Source organism: Camelina sativa, chromosome 1 (assembly GCF_000633955.1).
Source record: "Camelina sativa cultivar DH55 chromosome 1, Cs, whole genome shotgun sequence".
In the NCBI taxonomy this organism is placed as follows: Eukaryota; Viridiplantae; Streptophyta; class Magnoliopsida; order Brassicales; family Brassicaceae; genus Camelina; species Camelina sativa.
The window spans coordinates 9,166,436-9,174,684 of record NC_025685.1 but is presented as its reverse complement, the minus strand read 5'-3'; the positions used below and the strand labels follow the sequence as shown (position 1 = coordinate 9,174,684).

Here is an 8,249-nt window from a genome sequence, read left to right as displayed (position 1 = left end):
GTTTTGAAGTCGTTGAGGTTGAAGGAAAGGAGAAGGTGGTTGTGCCAAAGGAGGTTTTTGTGGGTGCAAAACCCTTGTGGGAAGATTTCCTCATTGGAAATTTTTTAAATCAAAAAGCGCCACATGTGGGCAAGATCCACATGATCGTCAATAAGATATGGTGTTTGGGTGATAAGTCTACGTTGATCGAGGTTTATGCTGTCAATGAAACCACAGTGAAGTTTTGGATCCGCAATGATAGCATGAGAAACAGGGTTTTGAATAGAGGCATGTGGAATATCATGGATATCCCTATGATTATTTCCGAGTGGTCGCCGTATGCAGCGGACTCGCAACCGGCGATGAAGTCTATTCCTTTGTGGGTTACACTGAGGAATATTCCTCCCTCTATGTTCACTGAGAATGGTTTAGAGTATTTGTTTAGCGCAGTGGGTAAGCCAATTCGGTTTCATCCAAAAACGGAAGCTTGTGTTAGTTTTACTGAAGCTCAGATGTTGGTTGAAGCTGAATTAACGAAAGTTCTTCCTCGAGAGTATGTTTGTGGAGGGGAAGAAGAAGGTGAGATTGAAACTGTCATTCAATATGGCTATCCATGGTTGCCACCGCGATGTACTAGTTGTCATAAATGGGGACACTTGACTGCAACTTGTCTCTTAGCGGCTAGTACTGATGTAGTGGAAGCTAGTGGGGAGGTTGTTTTGCCACCTGCTGTACCAGCTGTTGTTTGTTCCGGGAATATTCTGATGGTCGGGGATGGTCCTAGAGCTTCGGAGGCACAATCAAGGTCACCTCCACCGGTTCCTACTGGAAACGTTCTGATAACTTCGGAGAAGGTTGGTTATGGTCAGGAATGGATCACTCCTTCAAAACATGGTCGTATTCCGGGAAAGGGTCAGGAAGGGATCCAGCCTAGTGAGGATACCATTCTATCAAACACTTATTCTGTTCTTGGTGAAGCAGAGGGACTGGTGGAGGAGACGGTGCTGGAGAAGCAGGTCTCGCAACCGGTGCCTGATTTGGTTCCTCCTACAGTCGTTGTGGCTCCTACTAGGGTGGGAGGTAAGGATGGAAGGGAGAAGTCGGTGGTTACACTTCGTCCTTCTCTACCTCGAGACTCTAAAACAGCACATAAAGCGGTATCAGTAGCTGCTAATCAATCCTCTAGAGTTTACTCCAGGGGTCAGAGTAGGAAGCATTCCCAAAAATATTTTTAAATGTCAGGGTTCTTCTGGAATGTTCGGGGCTTCAACAAAACATAAAAACATTCCATGATACAGAAGTGGTTAAGGGAGACTGATTTCCAATTTGGTTGTTTGTTAGAGACTCGAGTGCAAGAGAAAAATGTTCAACGTATTGGTGGGAAAATGTTTCGAGACTGGTCGATGTTGACGAATTATGAGTTTAATTCCCGAGGTCGTATGTGGGTTGTCTGGAGGAATAATGTGCGTGTGACTCCTTTCTACAAAAGTGAACAGTTGATCACTTGCTCGGTTAAGTTGGTGGATCAACCGAAAGAGTTCTTCTGTTCCTTTGTGTATGCGTTCAATACTGTGGAGCAACGTAAGGTTTTGTGGCAAAAGTTGAAGGATCATGCGGTTTCACCTATTATTTGTACTAGACCGTGGGTGCTTATGGGGGATTTCAATGACACTCTAGATATTTCTGAACATTCGCGGGTGGAGGATAATCCAATGGTTACTCGTGGTATGCGGGATTTTCAGTCTGTGGTGGGCTGTTGTTCGCTTACAGATATTGCTTCATATGGTCCGTTGTTCACTTGGTGGAATAAACAAGATCATGATCCTATCATGAAGAAGCTGGACAGGGTATTAGTGAATGATGTTTGGCTTCAGCGGTTCCCGCGAGCTTATTCGGTGTTTGAGGCATGGGGTTGCTCAGACCATTTGCGTAGTCGTTTGCTGTTGCAGAGTGTAGAACCAATCCAAAAGTGTCGTCCATTTAATTTTGTCAATGTTCTTACTACACTGGATGAGTTTAAGCCTATGGTTGACACTTACTGGAAGTCCACTCCTTCTCTGTTTTATCGACATCGACTCTGTTTTACTAATCCCACTGCATTATCTATGGAGGAGGAGAACGAAGCTTTTCTTTGTTGGGACCATGTTGCCTCTTTAGAGGAGAGATTCCTCAAGAAAAGGTCGAAACTGCATTGGTTGCAGGTTGGAGACAAGAACAACAAAGCTTTTCATAGGGCGGCTGCCACTAGAAAAGCGGTGAATACAATCAATGAGGTTACTGGCCCAAATGGGACTGTTGTTAAGGGTGAGGATATTAAGCTGGAGGCTGAGAGATACTTTAAGGAATTTTTGCAATTCATTCCAACTGATTTTGAAGGGGCTGAGGTTGCAATGCTCCAAGATTTGTTGCCATTTCGATGCGATTCGGTTGATCAAGCTCGACTTATAGCGCCTGTTACTGCTGAGGAGATCAAGAATGTGCTCTTTGCTATGCCTAAGATAAGTCTCCTGGTCCGGACGGCTATAATTCTGAGTTCTATAAGGCGACATGGGATGTCCTTGGCCCAGAGTTTACTCTTGCAGTTCAATCTTTCTTTGTTAAAGGTTTTCTGCCAAAAGGGATAAATTCTACTATTTTAGCGCTTATTCCGAAGAAATTGGATGCTATGGAGATGAAAAATTATAGACCAATCTCTTGTTGCAATGTTCTATATAAGGTTATTTCAAAAATTCTTGCTAATAGGTTGAAGGTGGTGTTGCTAGTTTCATTGCTGGGAATCAATATGCATTTGTCAAGGATCGGTTGTTGATTGAAAATGTGTTGCTTGCTACAGAATTGGTAAAGAACTATCACAATGAGACAATCTCGGAGCGTTGTGCGATTAAGATTAATATATCGAAAGCTTTAGATTCTGTCCAATGGCCTTTCCTCTTGAATGTCCTCTCGGCACTGCAGCTACCATCTGAGTTTATCCATTGGATTAGATTATGTGTCACAACTGCTACTTTCTCTGTCCAAGTGAATGGAGAGCTTGCTGGATATTTTCATAGCTCGAGGGGGTTACGGCAAGGCTGTTCTCTGTCCCCCTATTTGTTTGTCATCTGTATGGATGTCCTGTCTAAGCTTCTTGACAACGCTGCTGGTGCAGGTCAGTTTGGTTATCACCCGAGGTATAAAGCTCTCAATTTGACCCATCTAAGTTTTGCTGACGATTTGATGGTCCTCTCTGATGGTAAATCACGCTCCATTGAAGGTATTGTCTCAGTTTTTGATAAGTTTGCCACGATCTCAGGTCTCAAAATAAGTATGGAGAAATCAACGGTATATCTTGCCGGTATTGGAGATCAGGCACGACAACAAATCTCGCATCAGTTTGATTTTGTGGTTGGAGAGCTCCCTGTTCGATATTTAGGTTTGCCATTGGTGACTAGAAGTTTTACCTCCGCTGACTACACCCCTTTGCTTGAGCAGATCAGAAAGCGTATCGGTTCTTGGACGTCACACTACCTCTCTTTTGCGGGTCACTACAACATTGTCAACTCTGTTCTGTGGAACATCTGCAACTTCTGGATCGGTGCTTTTCGGCTTCCCCGTGCTTGTATTCGAGAAGTGGAGCAAATTTGCTCTGCTTTCTTGTGGTCGGGTTCTGACCTTAATCCAAAAAAGGCCAAACTGTAGTGGGACAAAGTCTGTAAGCCATGTCAGGAGGGTGGGCTTGGTCTTCGTAGTTTGCGTGAGGTAAATGATGTGTGCTGCTTAAAATTGGTCTGGCGGATCCTCTCTCATGGTGGTTCCCTCTGGGTACAATGGGTTGAATGTTATTTGCTGAAGGGCAGGTCGTTGTGGGTCATTCAGGACAACACCGGACCAGGCTCTTGGATATGGCGAAAGATCCTAAAATACAGAGCTGTCACCCAACAATTTTGTAGGGTGGAGGTGGGGAATGGTATGCAAACCTCCTTTTGGTTTGATTATTGGTCTTCTTTGGGCAGGTTGGTGGATGTAACAGGGTCTAGAGGGGTTATTGATCTGGGGATAAGTCGAACAATGTCTGTGGCAGAGGCCTGGTCGACTAGGAGGCGACAGACAGCTCGCCTTCCGCATCTCCTCTCCATCGTGGATGTACTACACTCGCAATTTCAACGGAGAACAGAGCAGCCTGATCTCATTTTGTGGAAAGGAAAGAATGATAGGTTCAACGCGGAGTTCTCTACGGCGGATACTTGGAATCATATTCGTTCTACATCTGCTGAGGTTTCCTGGCACCGTGCAGTGTGGTTCTCTCATGCCACTCCCAAGTATACTTTTTGCACATGCTTCGATGGAACATTGGGGCTACTGGGACCTGTGTTTTATGTCAGCGAAGTGTGGAAACTAGATCACATTTGTTCTTTGCTTGTGCTTTCTCTTCTAAAGTGTGGGCTGAGACAGCAAAGGGGGTCTTTCGAACCCAGTATTCAAACGACTGGCATCAGCTTCTGACGTTTTTATCAGACCCACGTCTTGATCGCCTGGGGTACTTTTTCACACACTACACATTTCAACTCACAGTGTACACCATCTGGAGGGAACGCAACGAACGACGACATGGTCAACATGCCAACACAACCGAACAATTGATCAAATGGATTGATCGCCAGGTGAGGGACAAGCTACTGTCCATTCAGCGAACATGGGATAGGGGATTCACCAATGGCCTTCAGGCTTGGTTCCAAACTAGACATTGATTCTGTTTTCCTGTTAATTATGTAGTCCTCTCTAAAAACTTTCAAACTCAAGCTGCACTAGTTGTAACAAAGCTATTTTTTCTTTGAATATAATTTAACATTAAATTCAAAAAAACAAGAGAGCAATATAGGATAACATGTTAATCATGCATGAAGTTTTACACTTCCTCCGTACATCAAAAACAACAAAATATTGTTTTATGGCCGTCAAAACTGATATGAGAAAGGCATACGACCACATAGAATGGGGATTTCTCCGAGAAGTTCTCAAAAAGCTTGGGTTTCATGAACGGTGGATCTCATGGGTTATGACATGTGTGACTACAGTTTCATACAATTTCTCATCAATGGGTCACCAAAAGGTCAAGTTCTTCCCACCAGAGGTCTTCGCCAAGGCGATCCCCTTTCCTCTTATTTGTTCATAATTTTCACATAAGTTTTCTCAGGATTATGCTCTAAAGCTCAACAGAAAGGATCTCTCCCTGGAATTAAAGTGGCAAGAGCTAGACCACTAATCAATAATCTCCTCTTCTAGGACGATACAATGTTCTTTTCTAAGTCAAATCCAAAGTGTTGTGAGGCTCGAGCTCAGACCCTAGATCAGTACGAAGCAGTATCGGGCCAAAGCATTAATCTCGTTAAATCAGCCATAACTTTCTCCTCCAAATTACCTCCGATGCAACAAAATAGAGAGTCAAGCAAGCTTTAAAAATCAACCAGGAAGGAGGTATTGGTAAATACCTAGGTCTCCCTGAACATTTTGGGAGAAAAAAGCGTGACATCTTCTCAAGCATATTGGACAAGATCAGACAACGTGCTCATAGCTGGTCTCTTGGTTTCCTGTTTGGGGCAGGGAAGCAGGTTCTCTTAAATTCAGTCCTCCAATCCATGACATCTTATTCTATGTCATGCTTATAGCTACGGTGGTCGCTGTGCAAACAAATTTATTCTATTGTTACTCGCTTTTGGTGGGATGAAAAACGGGGAAAGAGGAAAATAAGTTGGGTTGCTTTGAATAAATTGACAGTGCCTAAGTTTGCATGAGGTTTAGGTTTCAAATATATAGAAGCCTTCAATTATGCTTTAGTAGCTAAAATTGGATGGCGCCTACTAAAAAATCTGACTTCTCTGCTGGCCAAGATTCTCTTTGGAAAATATTTTCACTCTTCATCTTTCCTTGACTGCTCATCTCCTTCATAAGCTTCTCATAGATGGCAGGGTATATTGATCGGAAGAGATCTCCTCTGGAAATTTCTTGGTTGGTCCATAGGTAATGGTAACTCAACAAGAGTGTGGCAGGATCCTTGGTTCTTTTTAACCACACCACGCTAGTTCCTATTGGCCCACATACACAGGATTCTTAGTCTATGCTGGTTAAGGATTTGATTTTTTCCTTTTCAAAGGAGTGCAACCTTACAACCATTAGAGACATTGTACCTCAATATGAGGACGCCATCAGATCCATTAATCTCAGTACTCTGCCTCTCCAAGATTAACTGCTCTGGCTCCCTGAAAAATCGGGACAGTATTCAACAAAGCCAAGGTACCACCTAGCAAGAGACTCTCTCGTGCCCTTCTCCCCTGTCATGAGAGACAGACAGCCCTTTAATTGGGTCAAGAACATTTGGCAACTGAAACTTAGACCAAAAATAGAGAGCTTCTTGTGGAAGGCTGCAAATGGAGCCCTCTCCTTAGGTAGTAACCTTGCAAAGAGAGGTCTTACAAACGCCCAGAATTGCAAGCCTTGTGGTCAAAGAGTAGACGAAAGTCTGAGGATGTTGTTTTATTTTGAGAAATTTGTATTTCAATGGAAGAAAGAAGAAATGTAATACAAGTGGGGAAGATAATGAAATGAGTCTAAAGACTACAATTAATCTGCATCATTAATTTGTATCATAGTTGTTAAGATTTAAATCGTCTTGTATATTTTCAATCTTCAGTATATTTTAAATGAAATATCAAAAGCTGTTAATTATGCCGGTGAAGAGTACAAAAGTTACTGTAATCAAGTTTCTTCTGATCAGCAAAAAGTAAAACTGCTGGTTTATAACAAAACAGGAACACAATTAATTAATAATCGACTAGCTAAGTCTTGGTTCAAGGAAAAGAGATACTATCATCGTAAAATAATCTATAAATTCATGAATATATAGACTATAGAGTACGTCATCATTAATTAGACCTTAATTGCTGCATGGTTTTGCTTCCTCTTATTCTCTTTGTTTTTGCTCAATTCCTTCTTCCTCTTCTTCTTATTCTCTCTCCTTTTGGGTACTGCAGTTTGGTTAATTTGCACTAAATTGGGAACCTAAGAGCTAGAACACACAATCGGGCTACGATATGCTTTAACTTCTCCAATATCCACTTCTTTAAAGTAACTATCTTCTCCAATGATATAAGCTTTTTTTGTAGCCTTTGGGTACGTCGCTGCCTGAACTAAAAACCACCGCGAGTTTCTTCTCTTCGTCAACGAAGAAACTGTCGTAATCTTCATCAAACTCAAAATCAAAAACAAAGATTGGCTCACAATCAACTTCTAAAAAGGGGATCCACGACACCGCATTGGGCTCTATCTTAGTAGTAATCCAAATCTCTATTATAGAGAATGCATCACAGTGATATAACGCAGCGAGTTTATCTTCTTTAACACAAGATACAGCACAACTAACTCCAAAACCAGAATGATCAGGCTGAAACGGTAGATCAAGCAACTTTCCAAATCTCTCTTCTGTATAATCATAACAGATTAAGAATTCATGGGTTTCATCTTCATCGGAATCTTCTTTGGACCAAAAGTAAGTATTTCCATGTACTGATACACCCTGCCGATAACAGAGTATATCCCAGTTGGGAATGACACGAAAATCTCTCCATGAATTAGACTTCAAATCATAAACTTCGTAGTAGCCCTGGTCATCATCAAAAAACCTCAATATCTTGTGGTTCTTGTTCTTGTCATATTTAAGGGCATACGTGGATTCTGTTTTTGTTTTGAGTTCGATCCACTTGGTTTGCCCCAGATACGGGTTCCAAATCACGAGCTTTGATGACTTGTCCCTTGTGACACTGATACATAGCAATAAGCCGGCGCAGTAAAAGACGTTGGATATCTCGACTTGATACATTGATATACTAACCAAGTGTTCACCATCTTCGTTGAGGATTCCATGGAGGTTGAACCTCATCGAACAAAGCCTATTATCCAACATCATGAACCCTAGAAACTGCTGTTTTGGTTCTCCTGTACATAGAATCCGATCTTTGGATAAAGTGTTCCATCCTTTGCAAGTGGCTCTTACTTCTCCAAGAGAAGTTATCGGAACCTTGGACAACATCTCTTCTACCAAATCCTGCCAAAGATCACTCATCGATGTCATATTTCTCAAATACGAAAACTAGGGTTTCTAACCTTCACGTTTGCCCATTCATATATTTTGCGTAACACATCTTGCCCAATTTTTTTTCTTATTTTATAACCTAGATAGATATTTTATTCTAAGCCTCAAAAGTGTTAAATATACAAAAAAAAAAAAAAAAAAAAAA

At 41.9% G+C, this 8,249-nt stretch overlaps 1 pseudogene; it reads right to left on the bottom strand.

Moving 5' to 3' along the window:
• Positions 7,015–8,083, bottom strand: LOC104784756 (annotated as a pseudogene).